Source organism: Condylura cristata, unplaced genomic scaffold (assembly GCF_000260355.1).
Source record: "Condylura cristata isolate star-nosed mole 26May11 unplaced genomic scaffold, ConCri1.0 scaffold00048, whole genome shotgun sequence".
Taxonomy (NCBI): domain Eukaryota; kingdom Metazoa; phylum Chordata; class Mammalia; order Eulipotyphla; family Talpidae; genus Condylura; species Condylura cristata.
Genome location: NW_004567149.1, coordinates 1143762 through 1158997, shown reverse-complemented (window position 1 = coordinate 1158997; position 15236 = coordinate 1143762). Strand labels below are relative to the sequence as shown.

The following is a 15236-nucleotide window of genomic DNA, read 5'->3' as shown; positions in this document are numbered from 1 at the left end:
GGGCAGGCGGGGATCGAACTCATGCAGAAGTGACTTTAGCTTCTCAGTGCTGTGCTCTAACCCGCTGCGCCACCAGGGAGGGCCCGCTTCTCGCTTTCAGGACAGTCTCAGCTCTGTTATATCTGACCTCTTTTTCCAATGACACCCTGTCGCCTTCCCATGGGTGGACCAGGCTTGATTGACTGAGCAGGACAAGAGTCACTTGAAGAAGCTGCACTGAGCCATGAGCCTCAGCGCTGGGTTGAAAGGTGAGGGTGCCGTCCACACTGTGGACACTTGCTGCCTGTTGGATGGGTGGTGGCAAGTTAGAGCTGGTGTGGGCAGCTGACATCTAGAGCCACCAGCTGGCTCTTTGTCTCTCCCCCAACACTTTTCTTTTTTTAATGACTTTTATATCATTCTTCATTTTCTACCTTTTCTGTCTCGATTGTAGTCCCGTGGGCTTCCCACCACTACTTCACCCCTGGGCCATCACCACAGTCCTGCACCCTCTTCCCACCCCAGTTTTGATCCCAGTCCTCTCTCCACCCCCGTGAAATGCCTCAGGTTTATCGTTCATTGTTTTCGTTTTTTTCTTTATTATAATTGCTTTCCCCCCACCACCCTGGTCCCTTATGCTCCTGCTGTGAGTGAAACCATCCAGTATTTGTCCTTTTCCTTCTGGCTTATCTCACTAAGCATGACCCCTCCCAGCTCCATCCATGTTGCTGCAAAAGGAATGAGTTTATCTTTTTGATTGCTGAGTAATAGTCCAACACTTTTTCAAAATATTTATTTGTGCATACAGAACTGGGGTACAGGCCAGAGGTGTGGGAGTGAGAGGATTCACTAGAGACAGTGGGGAGCAGAACACACAGATTGACAAAGTCCACTGTTGAGGGGAGCAGCGGGTGGGTCAGGAGTGGTCTTCAGCACCATGTGGGTCACCTAAGGGGCGGGATCAAACTCACACTGAGGCGGCTGCAGCCAGCTTACAGTGCTGCATCCTAACCTGTGGTGGCGCCAGGGAGGGCCCTATTCCAACACTCTCAATGGGGCGGCTGCTGAAACATGGAGACCACGGTTCAGTTTCTCCGTGTAGCTCAGCCACCAAAAAATGGTCCGGCTGTCCTTCATTGAGTGCCTGCTGGATGCAGAAACCCTAAAGTCAAAGAGGCGTTACCCTGCCTAGGGACACAGAGCCAGTGTGGCAGACACCTGACACCAGAATAGCTCTCGCTAAGATAGAGGCACACACTGTGTAACAGGGAGGCGGAAGAAGGGGAATCTGACCCTTCTGAGAGGTTCTTTTCTAACAAAAGGCAGGAGAAGGGAGGAGTCTCCAAACGCCTTTATTCACTAGCCCCTTGGCAAATGTACGTTTCCGGTTGAGTTGCCCGCATAGGTGTGTGGTCAGGTGTGTCTCGGTCCATCTGGCATCCTGGCAGCTTCTGGGGAAGAGGATCAGTTCCATCCAGTCTTGCTCATCAGACTGTTATGTTTCTGGTTTGGAAATTGCTCTCAGCCTTTTCTTTTGACTCTTGGCCGTGTCAGTGTTAAAATACCCGTGACTGTCATCCAGATTCCCACAAGCCATTCAACTCTTACCTGTTTTGAAAGGTGGTTTCACTACCTCTTACTCCAGGGAAAACACCAGAGGACTCAGTCAGCCTCCCCCAGGATCTGTGATTTTTCCCCTGTGTCTTTCTAGCAAAAGCAAAGTAGCCTGTCCACAGAGATCTGGAAAAATCAATAGGCTGGGTTATGGAAGGAGCCTGTTTTGGTGCTTCTCAGGGCAGGCACTGGGGTCCCAGGAAGTGTCCACATGGAAGAGAGGAGTCACCCTGAGTTGGGGCCCTCAGGAACAGTGATCCCAGAAACCAGAAATTACAGAGCAGGTTTGGGTGGACTTGGGGGGACAAATGGAACCATGTCAGAGCTTCAGTAAAGGTCATAGGCAGGCACAGCCTCTCTCCCCCAAAACAGTACTTTTGGGGGGAAAGTCCCAGTAGTGCTCATCTAAGCTCTCAGTTGAGTCTTTCCCCAGTGTTTACCTACATGGCTTTGTAAAGGACAATAAGCACATGAGGCATCAGTGAGTTACCCTTCTGTTGATACTGCTTCTGCTGCATCCCATAAGTTCTGATAGCTTGTGTGTTCATGTTCACAACTCTGGGTATTGTGTTAGAGTGATGTTTTAATTTCCTCTTTCATCCGTATTTTTTTTAAGATGTCTTTATGTATGCATGTGAGAACTGGGTGGGGTACAGGCCAGAGGTGCAGGGGGTGAGAGGATTCACCAGAGACACAGTGGAAGCAGAACAGGCAGAGTGACTAAAATACACTACTGAGGGGAGCAGCAGGCACATCACGAGAGGTCTGCTGCGCCCTGTGGGTCAGCTCCCTGTGGCTTCAGACAGCTTCATAGTGCTGCGCTTTAACCCACTGCGCCACCAAGGGGGACCCTCCTGCAGTGGTTGTTGAGCAGCTTGATGACCTCCATTCGGTTCTTAGGGCTCCCATTTGGGTGTGACCCCCTGCCATGAGACCTGAGGGATCAAGAGAGCCCTGAGGAGCCCCCAGAAGTCTCTAAATGGACCCACTGCAGAGAAGCATGAATTTGTCCCTTGGGACCTGGGTGGCAGTTCCTGTCCATGGCCAGTCTGCATGGCCTGGGCACCCTGCCGGATAGGGCTGTGCTGGTCGCCCACAAATATCGGAGACCCAGGCTGGTTTCAGTGAGAGCAACTATCAAGAGGTGAAGACTCTAATGGGACACCTTTTGCAGTCCTCTGCCAGCTTTGCTTTAAAAAGCTGAAAGCTTGTTCTTTGAACAGCAGCAATTCTTTGCAGTGTTAGCCCAGTCATGATATTGACTTACCACTTTATTTTTAAGACTTTCTACCCTGTTGCTCGGTAACAGGGTCCTGCTGAAAGGGAGCTAATCGCCCTTGACAGGAAGGCCCTGCCCAGGTGTTTGCCACCTATCAGCCTGAGCTGGAGTCCAGACCCATTGGACAGTTTTCAAAGAATACTGAGTTTTCGCAATACTCTCTCCCTCCTTGGCAAACATCCTTCCCGCCCATGAATGACAGAATTGTCATCTTTTTTCTGTTGAATCCTGCAAGCTATTCTAGTCATTCTTGGAACGCCAGGCTGCTACTGGACAGTGGCAGTTTTCACAGGTGTCAGGACCCGAGTGATTCCATTTTCCGCGAGGCAGGTGCGTCCCAGGGGGGTTTCTGACCTACAGACGGGGAATGAGAATGAGGTGAGACCCAGTCAGAGCCTGGGGAGCCTCCGCTTTGACACAGTCGTGCTCTAAGCCATTATTACAGCTGCTTGGCCCTCCCGTTCTCCTCTTTTTCTCTTTTTTCTCCCCCTCCCCTCTAATTTTCCCTGCCAGAGTAGGAGGTCAAGGATGTGCTTGCACACGCTTGCTCCTAACCCGCCCCCAAATGGCCCTGATAGGTCAGGGTCTGTCCCTCGCCTTGCCCCACCCGCACCCCGCCCTGGGGCACAGAGACCAGAACCTCTTGGACTCCCCTGGGCCTGATGCTCATCAGCCTTGGGCTTCGCTTCCTGCTGCCCTTCTCCTGTGTGCTCAGGGTGGTGCCCCAGCCAGAGGGAGCTTGGCCAGCGCTCACACCCCTGCTGAGGGCACACCAGGCCAGGCTCAGCCCAGAGGAAACCAGCAAGTCTCTGGCCTCCTTTGAGGGCCCAAAGAGCAGAAGCGTGGCGTCCATCCTGCCTACACTGTGGCCAGCTCGGGGCAGGGGAAATGTGCCACTGAACCTTCAGAGCTGAGAAAGCCCCAAAGAAGCTCCTGGAGGTGCTCTCTCTGGGTGGGGGGATGGGGCCCATTTACTCACTGCCATGGGGGCGTATTTTGTCTGCTCCCCGCAAACAGGATGGACATCCCACACCCACCTGACGTTGCCAGACAACCTGGGTCTGGGTTTGCTTGGCCCACCCGGCCATCCACCCTCCCGCCCCCCCCACCACTTTGAGGTTTATCGGGTGCCAATGTTAAGAATAACATCAAATTTCTCTTCCCTTCCCTCTTCCTTCTCCCCCCCCTTCCTCCACCAGAGGCTAAATCCCCAGGCGCTTCCCCAGACAAAGCCCCTGGCTGGTGCTCACAGGGAAATCTCTCTTCTGCCCAGGGCCTCCCTCTAGCTTTCTTTCCTGAAACTCTAGAAGCGGCCTCAGCCTTTTCCAGGGTCTTTGTTCTCAGCACTGGGAGAGTACTTTTCATCTGACATGGCTGCTTGAATTTTAAGTGAATCTGGTTCTGGACAGCCTGGCCTGAGTGCTGCTCCAGGCCGTTAAGGCCACCAAAGCCAACGAGAAATGTTTCTCTCCCGCCGCAAATTAAGTGCCTCATAAGAGAAGAACATGGAAAATTAAAATGCGCTTTGATGATACCAAGTCACTGCCCTCTCGTGTGGGAGGGAAAGAGCCTCTCGCCCACCCCCTGAGAAATCCCCATTGGTCTCGGCTGGGAGGGAGCCAGGGTTTCTCTGCAGGAGCCCAGGCTCGCTGGAAGATCACCGTCTGCCTTCTTTCAGCACTGATTTTGCTGTGGCAAATGGAAAGAAAACTAAAATACCCCAACTCCGACACAAGTGGAGAAGCGGATCAGATGGTCATTCTTCAGAGCTCACGTTGGCAAACTTTCCCTGTAGAGGGTCAGAGAGGCCGTGCTTGCACACACAACCCAGAAAGAGGGTCGGGGGGAGCGTGGTTGTGTCCCTGGAGATCCGGCTTGCAGGGCCAGCATCGAGTTTCACGTAAATCACAGAGTCATTCCTCTTTGGGTGGTTTTGCAGCATTTAAAAGGAAGTGTGTCCATTGGGAATGTGGGGGGTTGTGTGTCCGTGTGGGCGTGGGTCACGTGTTCACGTGGTCTGTGTGTGGGTGGTGTGTGTCCATGCCGTTCAGCTGTCCAGCCCAGAGCAGGCCGGGGAGGTGGGGGACCGGAAGCCCAGGCTGCCAGCAGGAGCCACAGGTGACAGTCTTGCTGAGAGCAGGAGGCAGGAGGAAGCACAAGGATCTGAAGGAAGATCTCAGCGGCCGACGCTCAGTCCTGGTCCTGGGCCCGAATCCTGTAGTTGGTATGAGAAGCAGCTTCCCGGGCCTCGCTGGTGGCGCACGGGGTTAAGTCTCAGCTCTCTGAGGGTGTCTGCAGCCCCTGCAGCACCAGTTCAATCCCCAGCCAGGGGGCTGACCCACAGGGTGCAGCAGACCTCTGTTGTCCTGCCCGCTGCTCCCCTCAGCAGTGTACTTTGTTGATCCACCTGTTCTGCTTCCCACTCTGTCTCTGGTGAAGCCTCTCACCCCCTACCCCACACACACACCACCTCTGGCCTGTACCCCAGTTCTTGTGTGCATAAAGAAATGTATCTTTAAAAAAATTTTTTTTAAAAAATAGTCCGTTACCAGAAACAAACGCCACCTCTCCAAACATTCGACATTTATTTAAGGCACAAGAAGAAATCATGGCAACAGGTGACTGTCTCCTGACAGGATGGTTTGATAAGTGCTACGTCCCTCACCAGAGACTTGTCCGTCATCAAACAGCCCAGCTCAGTTACGCATCCCTGCGGCTCGCTCGAGACCGGATGCCAAGGACGGTGAGGCGTAGGTCCGTCTTGAACCTGTTGGTTGAAAAGCCCCTTTCCTCTCTCCAGGTGACTCCATCCTGGGAAGTCCTAAGCCCCGTGGTAGTGGAGGTCACACCTGTGCAGAACGTCCACCCACCTCCCGAGGATTTTAAATGCCAAGTAGAAACGCCTTGGTAGCATTAGCACAGGACAGCCAGTGTGGCCTCCCACTGTGGTACATCGCGGTCCTGTGCAAGCCATGGGCAGCCCAGGGCAGACAGCAGCCTGGGCCATCTGCTCAGCCAGTGTGACCTGGGCAGGGGTCTGCCCCCACCACGTGCTCCGAGCCAGCAGTCGGGACCTCAGGGGCCGCCACTCCCCTCTGCATACATGCAGCCCTGTCCTGTCCTGCGGGCACCATGTTTCTAGAAACACAGGCTGCGTGGGCTTCATTATCACCGTAAAGCCAGCGGCTTCCCGCTCGGAGGCTGCTTGCTTCAGCAGACAGAGGCGGGCGGGCAGTCCAGGCTCGGCACGTCTCCACCCTTGCTGTACCCCAAGTGTGGTGCCCAGGGCCCCGGGTTCCCAGACATGTCAGCATTGCTGGTGCGTATAGATCATCGGACAAAGCCGAGCATCTCTCAGCTCAGACATAGGGACCTATTAGCCTTGCTGGTGGTCTTTGGTCAAGTCCTGGACATAAATAGCCATCTCTCTGTCTGAAGGAAGCTGGCTTGGTGAAGGGTGTGCGTGTTTGCTGCTGCTGAAGATGCATGGAGGGATTTGCCAAATGGGGGGGGGCTGTTGCCTGGCCAGCTCCCCGAGCTGCCAAGAAATTAGCATTTTCCACTCCTCGATTCTACCTACTAGAGCACCTTCACTCTGCTGTAAGGTGACACCTTCACAGCAGCTCATTCCTGAGGTTCTCAGGATGAGGTGGGTGGAAGGCGCTGTTGCTGCCTGGTGGTGACTCATTTCTCTTGCTTCAAGCCTGGAATTGCTCCTTCTGAGACCCGATCTCATCTCTACCGTTAGATGAAATCTCTGTCTGTCCACCCGAGCATTCAAATCGGTCTTGTTTTAACTTGCCCTGGAATCCACACGTTGTGGAATTATTCTTAGTTGTCGAGTGACTTAGCCCCTGGTGTCAGAACCCGGGGTCCTGGGAACATTTACCTCTTATCCTAGTATAAAATAAAAGGGGGGGCAACACCCCAGGAGGAAGAAAACACCTCATTCAGAAAAGCAGCAGAGAGAAGGAACTCACATCCTATGAGTATTTAGGGTTTTATTTCCTTCGGTCATTTGTAGGCTTGCTTCAACTATTCCTAAGCTCATGGTCAAGATTTGACCAGGCCGATGCTAGACCCCACGTCGTCTCTGTTATTTTTTATACTTGTTCAGTCCACTTGAAGTATCTCATCATTTCTAAGCATTTTAAGTTCCATTTCCTCCTCCTCCTCACATATTCTTGAGAATGTTGGCAAAACATCTTCCTTTCACACTTCAAATCCTATCCCAGATCAGTGTGCTGTGGCGTGTTGGGATGGGACTCAAGCAAATGAATTTTTCTTGAATTTGATCCCCGCCTGCCCAGAGGTGACCACATGGCGCGGCAGACCTCTCCTGACCCGCCCGCTGCTCCCCTCAGCAGTGTACTTCAACAGTCGGCCTATTCTGCTCCCCACTCTGTCTCTGGTGAATCCTCTCACTGCCCCTGCACCTCTGGGCTGTACCCTGGTTCTGTATGCATAAATAAATAAATCTTTTTAAAAAAATCTTAGGAAATGATGAAGCAAGTGTACAATTGACCGAAGGAAATAAAATGCTAAATATTTATAGGATGTGAGTTCCCTCCTCTCTGGCGCTTTTCTGAATGAGGTGTTTTCTTCCTCCTGGGGTGTCGGGCCCCTGGTGGGCAGGGACGGTCAGTGGTGGGCCTGTGATGGTGGCAGGGCTTGCCCGGCCTCACTGACCCTCCTGCGGGAGGTTGTCAGTCAGTGCCATTGCATTTGGAAGCACTCGGACAAATCAGGAGCAGGCTGTGATCCTTAGACCTGGGCTGACGGCTGAGATCCTGAGTGTTTAATTGTGTCTGAGGAGACCTCCAAGCCTCCTTGATGGGCTTGGTCTAGGAAGGGCTGGTCTCCCTGGTAGTCTGGTGAGGAATCCGGCTGGTCTCGTGGAAACCAGAGGACTGGAAGGAAGTTAGTATGTTTAAATGATGGCTCTGTGTGTGTGTTGTTTGCTTTGTTGTTGAAAATCAGAAGACCTGGGCCCTCCCTGGTGGCACAGGGATTAAAGCACAGCAGTGTGAAGCTCTCCGCAGCCACTGCAGCACAGGTTCGATCCCCGGCCAGGGAGGTGACTCACAGGGCTCAGCAGACCTCTCCTGTCTCCCCGCTGCTCCCCTCAGCAGTGTGCTGTGTCCATCTGCCTGTTCTGCTCCACACTCTGCCTCTGGTGAAGCCTCTCACCATCCCTGCACCTCTGGCCTGTGCCCCAGCTCTTGTATGCCTAAATAAATAAAATAAATTTTTAAAAGAAAGAAAATCAGAAGACCTGAGTTCAATTCCCGTGCTAAGAATGTGATCAGAGCTGCCTATGACCACACAGGCGACTGTGTTTGCTAATGAAGGCCCCAGAATCAGCCGCTGTGGCAAAGGAAGCTTTGAGCTGACAGACTTTGTGTGCTTTCCTAGAATGGCTTCAAAGCAGACCCCTTCCCAAACATTCTGTGTCCTAAAGAGAAGTTTCCCAAACCAGAAGGAAAGCGAGGTTCCGGTCACCAGAGATGACAAGTTGCATAAACCAACTTTAGTAAACAAACTTCACCTGACAATAGTTTCTTTCATCTCTTTTATAATCACTTCCTGCCATTCATTGTCTCTTGAAATTCTAACTCCCTCCCCATCTCCAGTCTCAGATTCTAAACACTTCTTGTGAGCCCCCAAGTACAAACCTTCACCCATAAACTTCTCTCTCTTTCTAACCTCAGTTTCATTTGCATGCCTACAGAACAGAACCTAAGAGGACAGAGGAAAAGTCTTTCCTCCCCAACACCAGCAGGTGAAGGGGATGAGACTTTGAAGCAGGAGAAAAATGCCAGCTTTTCCTGATACGGGCAACCAAGCTACTAGAGTTTCCTGTCCATCAGAACCCCCGGCCCCACTGTTAAACTCTGGCTCTGAGCATGTCTGCTCCCGTGGGCTTCACGCAGAGGATTGAGGAGGCCATACCTGGAGAAGCACCGTGCCGCAGATAAGCAGATAGAAAATGGGGACTCAGGGGGCGTGATGACTTCCCTTTCATAGCTTTCTGGGTCTGGACTTGATCCCGAATGCCAATTTTAAGTTCACTGTCTGGTTACCAAAATGAAGAGAAGTGTTCTTTTCGATTGGACTGTGTCTCAGTGATCAGCTATCGAATGGCTTTTTCAAGAGTTTGGTTAAGGGGATGCATGTCCTTCACACACCAAAGGCAGTGCATTCGATTTGGAATTCAGAGATTTCGATTTCCAACAAAATGGTGAGTGAAAATGAGTGTTCGCACAGACACACCTGGCCTTGAAACCCATATGACTTACTGAGATCAACAAAATGACAGCTTCGGAGTTACTAAACTGGGATTCTCTTCTTAGTCATTTCCCCTGCCCGTGAATCAAAACAGAGTTAATCACTCGGGCGCTAGGATTTGTTCATGAAATGAGAGACGTGTGGAGTTCCGGATTCTATTTCCAACCTGTTAGGGAATTTGCATTTGGATGTTAGTTGGCACAGCGCACAGCACTCGAGTTTGGCTTGACATTTTCCCCCAGGCCAAGGGCGAGGAGACCGGGCTTGGCTGGGACGATTCTCCTCTTGTATTAGCTGGCCACAGCCAGGCTCTGTCCTGCGGCCCCAGCCGCACCTGCCAGGAAAGCGCTGGCAGGTAGATGACCAGGTATAGCTCCTTTGTCTCTGCACCTCAGCCTCGCTCGCTCATGTCAACTGTGTCAAAGACGTGAGCTCCAAGCGCAGCCTGAACGCCTACCCCACACGTCGGGGGAGCGGCGTTTACATGGAACGGACCCCCCAACTCATAGGAATGGTTAACCAGTGTCTAGAAGCACCTGCCCAGAGGAGCCAGCGGGGACTCTCTCTGGGTGTGTGGAGACAAACTATACACTCGATCTGCAGTGCTCTCTGCCCATTGTCTTACTGACAGCTGAGGTTTGTGTCCCCAAAGAATGACTTTGGGAATAAAATCTTCTGAATGACAACAAAAAGTGTGTATCAGCAGATACCTTTTCTGGACTCTAAATCCTTTCGCTCCAACGTTCTCCCCCAAAACTTGGCCTGGGGACAGCTTTCTCTGGCCGTGGCCTCTTGGAAGGGTGTCTGGAAATAGGGCAAACCCCAGGCCTGCAAGTGGGGTGTCTTTGTAAAGTGCCGCCTGTCCTGCAGGCGCTTCCTTCAGAGGAGCCGAGAGCTCACCTAAGGATGACAACATCCTGTTCTGTCCTCTCAGGAGGAGCAGTGTGAAGACACAGCTCTTTTACATGTAATTACCTTCGCCCTGCATTGCCTCCACACTGGTTTTTCCAAATACTAAATAAATCTGTCGCTCCACACAGGGCCCCTCAAAACCACAGTCCCTAAAGGAAATCCCTCTTCTCTTCTCCCCACCTCATTGTGGGGCTGCCCCAAGCCCAGGTCCCTGTTCACTGGAGACCTGGAAAATTGGTCTGTGCCTCTACACAATAGAGGGTTATTTGAAAGACCTTCGCACTCTGGTTACAAAGCCAGGGGCTTTGGACGTTGCCATTCGTATGCAGAATGGCCCCAACTTTTGCCAGAGTGAGGGACTTTTTTTTTTTAATAATGTAATAGTTTATTTTTACATCATTTTGTGCCTTTTTCCATCTCAGTTGTAATCCCCATGGGCTTCCCATCACCAAGTCACCCGTGTGCCATCACCATAATCCAGTGCATTTCCCTCACCCCCATTTTTGATCCCATTCCCCACTCCACCCCCGTAAAATGTCTCTGGTATATAGCTGTTCATTATTATTATTATTTTCTCACCTGGTCCTGCTATGAGTGAAACCATCTGGTATTTTCCTTTTCTTTCTGGCTTATTTCACTAAGCATGATCTTTTCCAGCTCCATCCATGCTACAAAAGGCATGTGTTTATTTTTCTTTGATTGCTGAGTAATATTCCATTGTGTATATGTACCACATCTTTTTAATCCAGTCATCCACTTTTGGGCATTTGAGCTGTTTCTGTGTCTTTCCTATTATAAATCAGCAGTAAACATGGGGGTGCAGCTAGATTTTGAAACACTGTTTTTGTATCTTTTGGATAGATACGTAGGAGTGGGATTGCTGGGCCATAGGGAAGCTCCATGTTTAGCAGTTTGAGGAACCTCCAGACAGTTTTCCATAGTGGTTGTACCAGTTTGCATTCCCACCAGCAGTGCAGGAGAGTTCCTTTTTCTCCACATCCTCCCCAACCTTTGTCATTGTTTAAGATGTGCCATTCAGAGTGAGGGACTTTTACAATGTGCATTTATGCCTCAGTTACCTGGAACTACAGGGGCACTCTGTCAGCCCCAGGGAGGCTGCGCACACTCTGACTGCTGAATCATGGCCTGAGTTCTGATTCTGCAGGCTGATTCAAGGCGTGGGAGAGCAAGCCAGCAGCCCTCTGCCCTCCAGTGTCATTGCCTGTTCTCACACCAGTTCTTCCAGCGAGCAGCATCATTTCCTAAGAGAGGCGGGAGTATATTCAGCACCCAGCCACAAGGCTGGTGTCTGCAAACTGGAAAATCCAGCCGACTCCAAAGCTGGGGGTCTGTCTCCTGGAGGACAGTGTGTCTGTGCATGCAAGAGAAGAGGGAGGGTGGATTCTGAGTCCTGCCCATCTGAGCAAGGAGGGTGCCTTTGGGAAGCTATTCCCCAGCTAGGAGCTGGAAAGTGGGGGCTCAGCCACCCACTTTCCTGTGCACCTGGGGGTGAACAGGAAGCTTGAGGCAGCGCTTGTAAGGACTTTGGAGGACAGATCTCTACCCGTGCCCATCAGAGATGGTGCTGAGACCTCAAGCGGGTGGGGAGCATTCTGTTTGAACTTGATCGAAATCGGAAGAGGAATTTCAAAGAATGTGGGCCATCGGCTGGTGGGGGGCTGACTTGGATTTCTGGAGCAGCGGAGATACAGCCACAAAGCTATCGCATCCCCTAAGAAAAGACTGGCCCTAGCACCCCCCAATATTGTGTTCTCAGCCACCCGCCCATAGGGTACCCCACATAGGGTACCCTCTCCCAGCTTTCAGTCTAGGGTCTCCCTTCTCTGAGCCCCCTGCTGAAGCCCTTTCCTCAGGATCTGTCCTTTTTATTTTTTTAAAAGATGTATTTATTTATTCACACAAGAATTGCGGGTACAGGCCATCGGTGCGGGGGGTGAGAGGACTCCCAGAGACAGAGTGGGGAGCAGAACGGGCAGATGGATGAAGCGCACTGCTGAAGGGAGCAGCAGGGAGGCAGGAGAGGCCTGCTGTGCCGTGGGGGTCACTCCCTGGCTGGGGATCGAACTCGTGCTGCAGTGGCTGCGGACAGTTTCATGGTGCTGGGCTTTAACCCGTTGCACCACCAGGGAAGGCCCCTTGTTTTTAACATTTTTTTAAGATTTATTTATTTGTGCACACAGAACTGGGGTACAGGCCAGAGGTTCAGAGGCGGTGAGAGGCTTCACCAGAGACAGAGTGGGGAGCAGAACAGGCAGAGCGATGAAGTCCACTGCTGAGGGGAGCAGCGGGCGGGTCAGGAGAGGTCTGCCGCGCCATGTGGTCACCTCCGGGGCAGGCGGAAATCGAACTCATGCGGAAGTGGCTTCAGCTTCTCAGTGCTGTGCTTTAACCCACCGCCACCAGGGAGGGCCCCTTGTTTTTAACATGTTAAAGGAATGCTTGGCCCAGTGGATTCCTCTCCTTGAAAGAAGCTCTGTGCTGGATTCTACATATCACGCACACTCCCTGTTTTCCCTGTGAGTGGCCCAACCTTTCGCTTGTTTTCCTTTTTTTACTAGTTATTTTTTTCTTCTATCATTGGGGCGCCCATAGTTTGTCCACTACCGTGTCTCCGTGAACCATCACCCCAGTCCCTGTGCTCGTCCCTGTTTGACCTCCTCTTCTCTTTTCCCTGCTGCATGCCTGAAATCTACGGTCAGCTCACGAGTTTTGTCTTTTTCTTGACCTTTTGTGTGGCTTCCTGTATTCCCCATGTAAGACAGACCACTCGATATTAACTTCTTTCCTTGTGACTGACTGATTTCCCTGAGCACAATCCCTCCCAGCTCCGTCCTTGTTGCAAATGATGGCTGAGTAATTTTTCTTGATTGCTGAGTAATATTCCATGGGGTACACGCCCCCACTTTTTGATGCATTCATCAATGCAGGGGCCTTTGGGCTGTTTTCACAGCTTGACTATGAGAGGCTTCACCAGAGACAGAGTGGGGAGCAGAACAGGCAGATCGACTGAAACACTGCTGAGGGGAGACAGGAGAGGTCTGCTGCGCCCCGTGGGTCAGCTCCCTGGCCGGGGATCGAGCTCCTGCTGCAGTGGCTGCAGACAGCTCCATAGTGCTGCGCTTTGACCCTTTGCACCACCAGGGAGGGCAGGCAGGGTGCTCTCTAGCCTGGGTGACTGAGGAGCTGTGCCTGAATGGGTGGGCGGGGGTCTGAGCAGACGGGCTGAGGGGCAGGTGAGCCTAGAGCCACCCCGCTTGCTGGGACTTTGAGTTGTGTGCGGAGGGCAGGGAAGGGCCATCCGGCCGGGAGGAAGGACCAGGTTGAAGCCAGAGCACCGTGAAAGTCACGCTTGGGGCTGGACTCGGCGTTCTTGGCAATGCTGGGATAGAACAGAACTTGGCTTCAGGGTCAGTAGTCACCAGCAGCGTCCAGGGATTGATAGAACCGCACAGAAGCCCTTAGAGGGACCCAAGGGAGAAATAGCCACTGGAATGGAGGTGCTGACTCCCTCTCTCCTCGGAGGGTGGGGGTGTGGGGGAGACTTCAGCCCCCCACTGCTTGGGAAATTTGGCTTAATTGCTGGGGTGCTGAGGTGCAGGCCTCGGAGGGTGCAGTCTCTATAGCATCCAGCAGCCCCCTCAAGCGGCAACAGGACCCTGCTATTTAGTGTCCCCCAAGGCCACGTTCATGGCCCGCGTCCCTCGGTGCTAAGTTCATCCACTCGGCGCTGGAAGGACAGACGGCCCCCTACCCTGCCCATGGGTTGGCGGGAGCAGAGACAGGCCCTGACTTTCAGGAGAGAAGAGCCACATAGTCCTCTGAAAGCAGTGGCCAGTGATAGTTTGGGGAGCACAGCAGCTGCCTCAGGCTCACACAGCAGTGAGTCACGGGTCACCAGAGGGCTTCGGCCTGCTGAGGCCGGGAGCCTGGCTCCTTGGCCTGGCCGCCGGGGGATTTAGGCGAGGGAGTGTTCTGTTACGTGAAGGTCATTAACCTGTTACTCAGCGTCTGTTTACCGAGCCCCAGCGGGCGTGGGTGTGAGGGACACGCGGTTCCCACCCGCACGGGCTTTGGGGATGTGGCCTCCAGCCCTGCTCCCCCGCAAGGCCAGAGTCCTTCCCACAGAGGGGTGTTGTCCCTGATGTCCCAGGCAGGACTCGGTTGAGGACTTGGCTCTGTGTGTCAAATTCCTCAGCTCCCACCCCCACCCCCGGGCAGGAAACTCAAAGACAAACACAGAGCGGAAAAGTTCTGTCAGAAACAAGATGGCACCGGGTCTTAGAACATTCCGGAACCTTGCGTTCGTGCCCGACTGTGGAGGACACACCTTCCCGTGGGTCGGGAGGAAAACAGCCCAGGGCGCCTTCAGCCACCCCCACCCCGTGGACCCAGCCACCCCCACCCCGTGGACCGCCTTCTCTGTCCTTGCTTCCCGGGGGGCGGGGGGCTGGGGACCGGGCTCCCCACCCCCGGCTGGCATGTAGTGTCCGGTTGACTATAGCACAGAGGACTTTCCCCGTTGGGTGCAGGAGGGGAGAGCTAATTTTAGCTGCTGTGTGTCCCATCAAGTTGGGTCTTGTTTTTATTGTAATCTCCACTTAAAAATAACCCAGAAGCCACCCCAGTGGCTGGGGTTCTCCAGAGGCTACGCAGGGAAGCCCAGGGCCCTGCTGGAATCGTGTCTGGCCCTGGCGGCCGGCCAAGCCCGTGACCTTGGCTCCCTTGACCAGCACGCGCAGGCCTGGCGGGCGGCTGCAAGCGCCCTGACCCGGCCGTGTTCTGAGTGACCTGGACACTGCTTTAGCTTCTGGTTGGATCGGAGAGCTTGGAGCCAGGCACCCTGGCCACCCCGCTGCCCTGCCCCACACCCCACACCACCCTGCCTGCTTCTTGCCACCTGGCACTGACCCGGGCACCTCCAGGAGGGCTTCCAACCGAGGTGGACGGAGAGCGGAGTTTCTTCCCAGCCCTACGTATACTCTGCCTGCCCTGTGGCCTGGGGAAAATGGTTTTCTTCCATGAAAAAAATAAATCACTTTGCTCATCTGGTGATGAGCAAGAAAGCAAGGCCATCACCTCTGGCAGGCCCGGGGCCAGCAAGCGTTGTAAACTGTAATCGCTTCTGGGGTGATTTTTTTTTTTT

At 53.1% G+C, this 15236-nt stretch overlaps 1 protein-coding gene across 1 annotated transcript in view; it reads left to right on the top strand.

Annotated features, from left to right (window-relative positions):
- SLC22A23 (solute carrier family 22, member 23) overlaps window positions 1–15236 on the top strand; it is a 133253-nt gene that overhangs the window by 84506 nt on the left and 33511 nt on the right. The window lies entirely within an intron of this gene.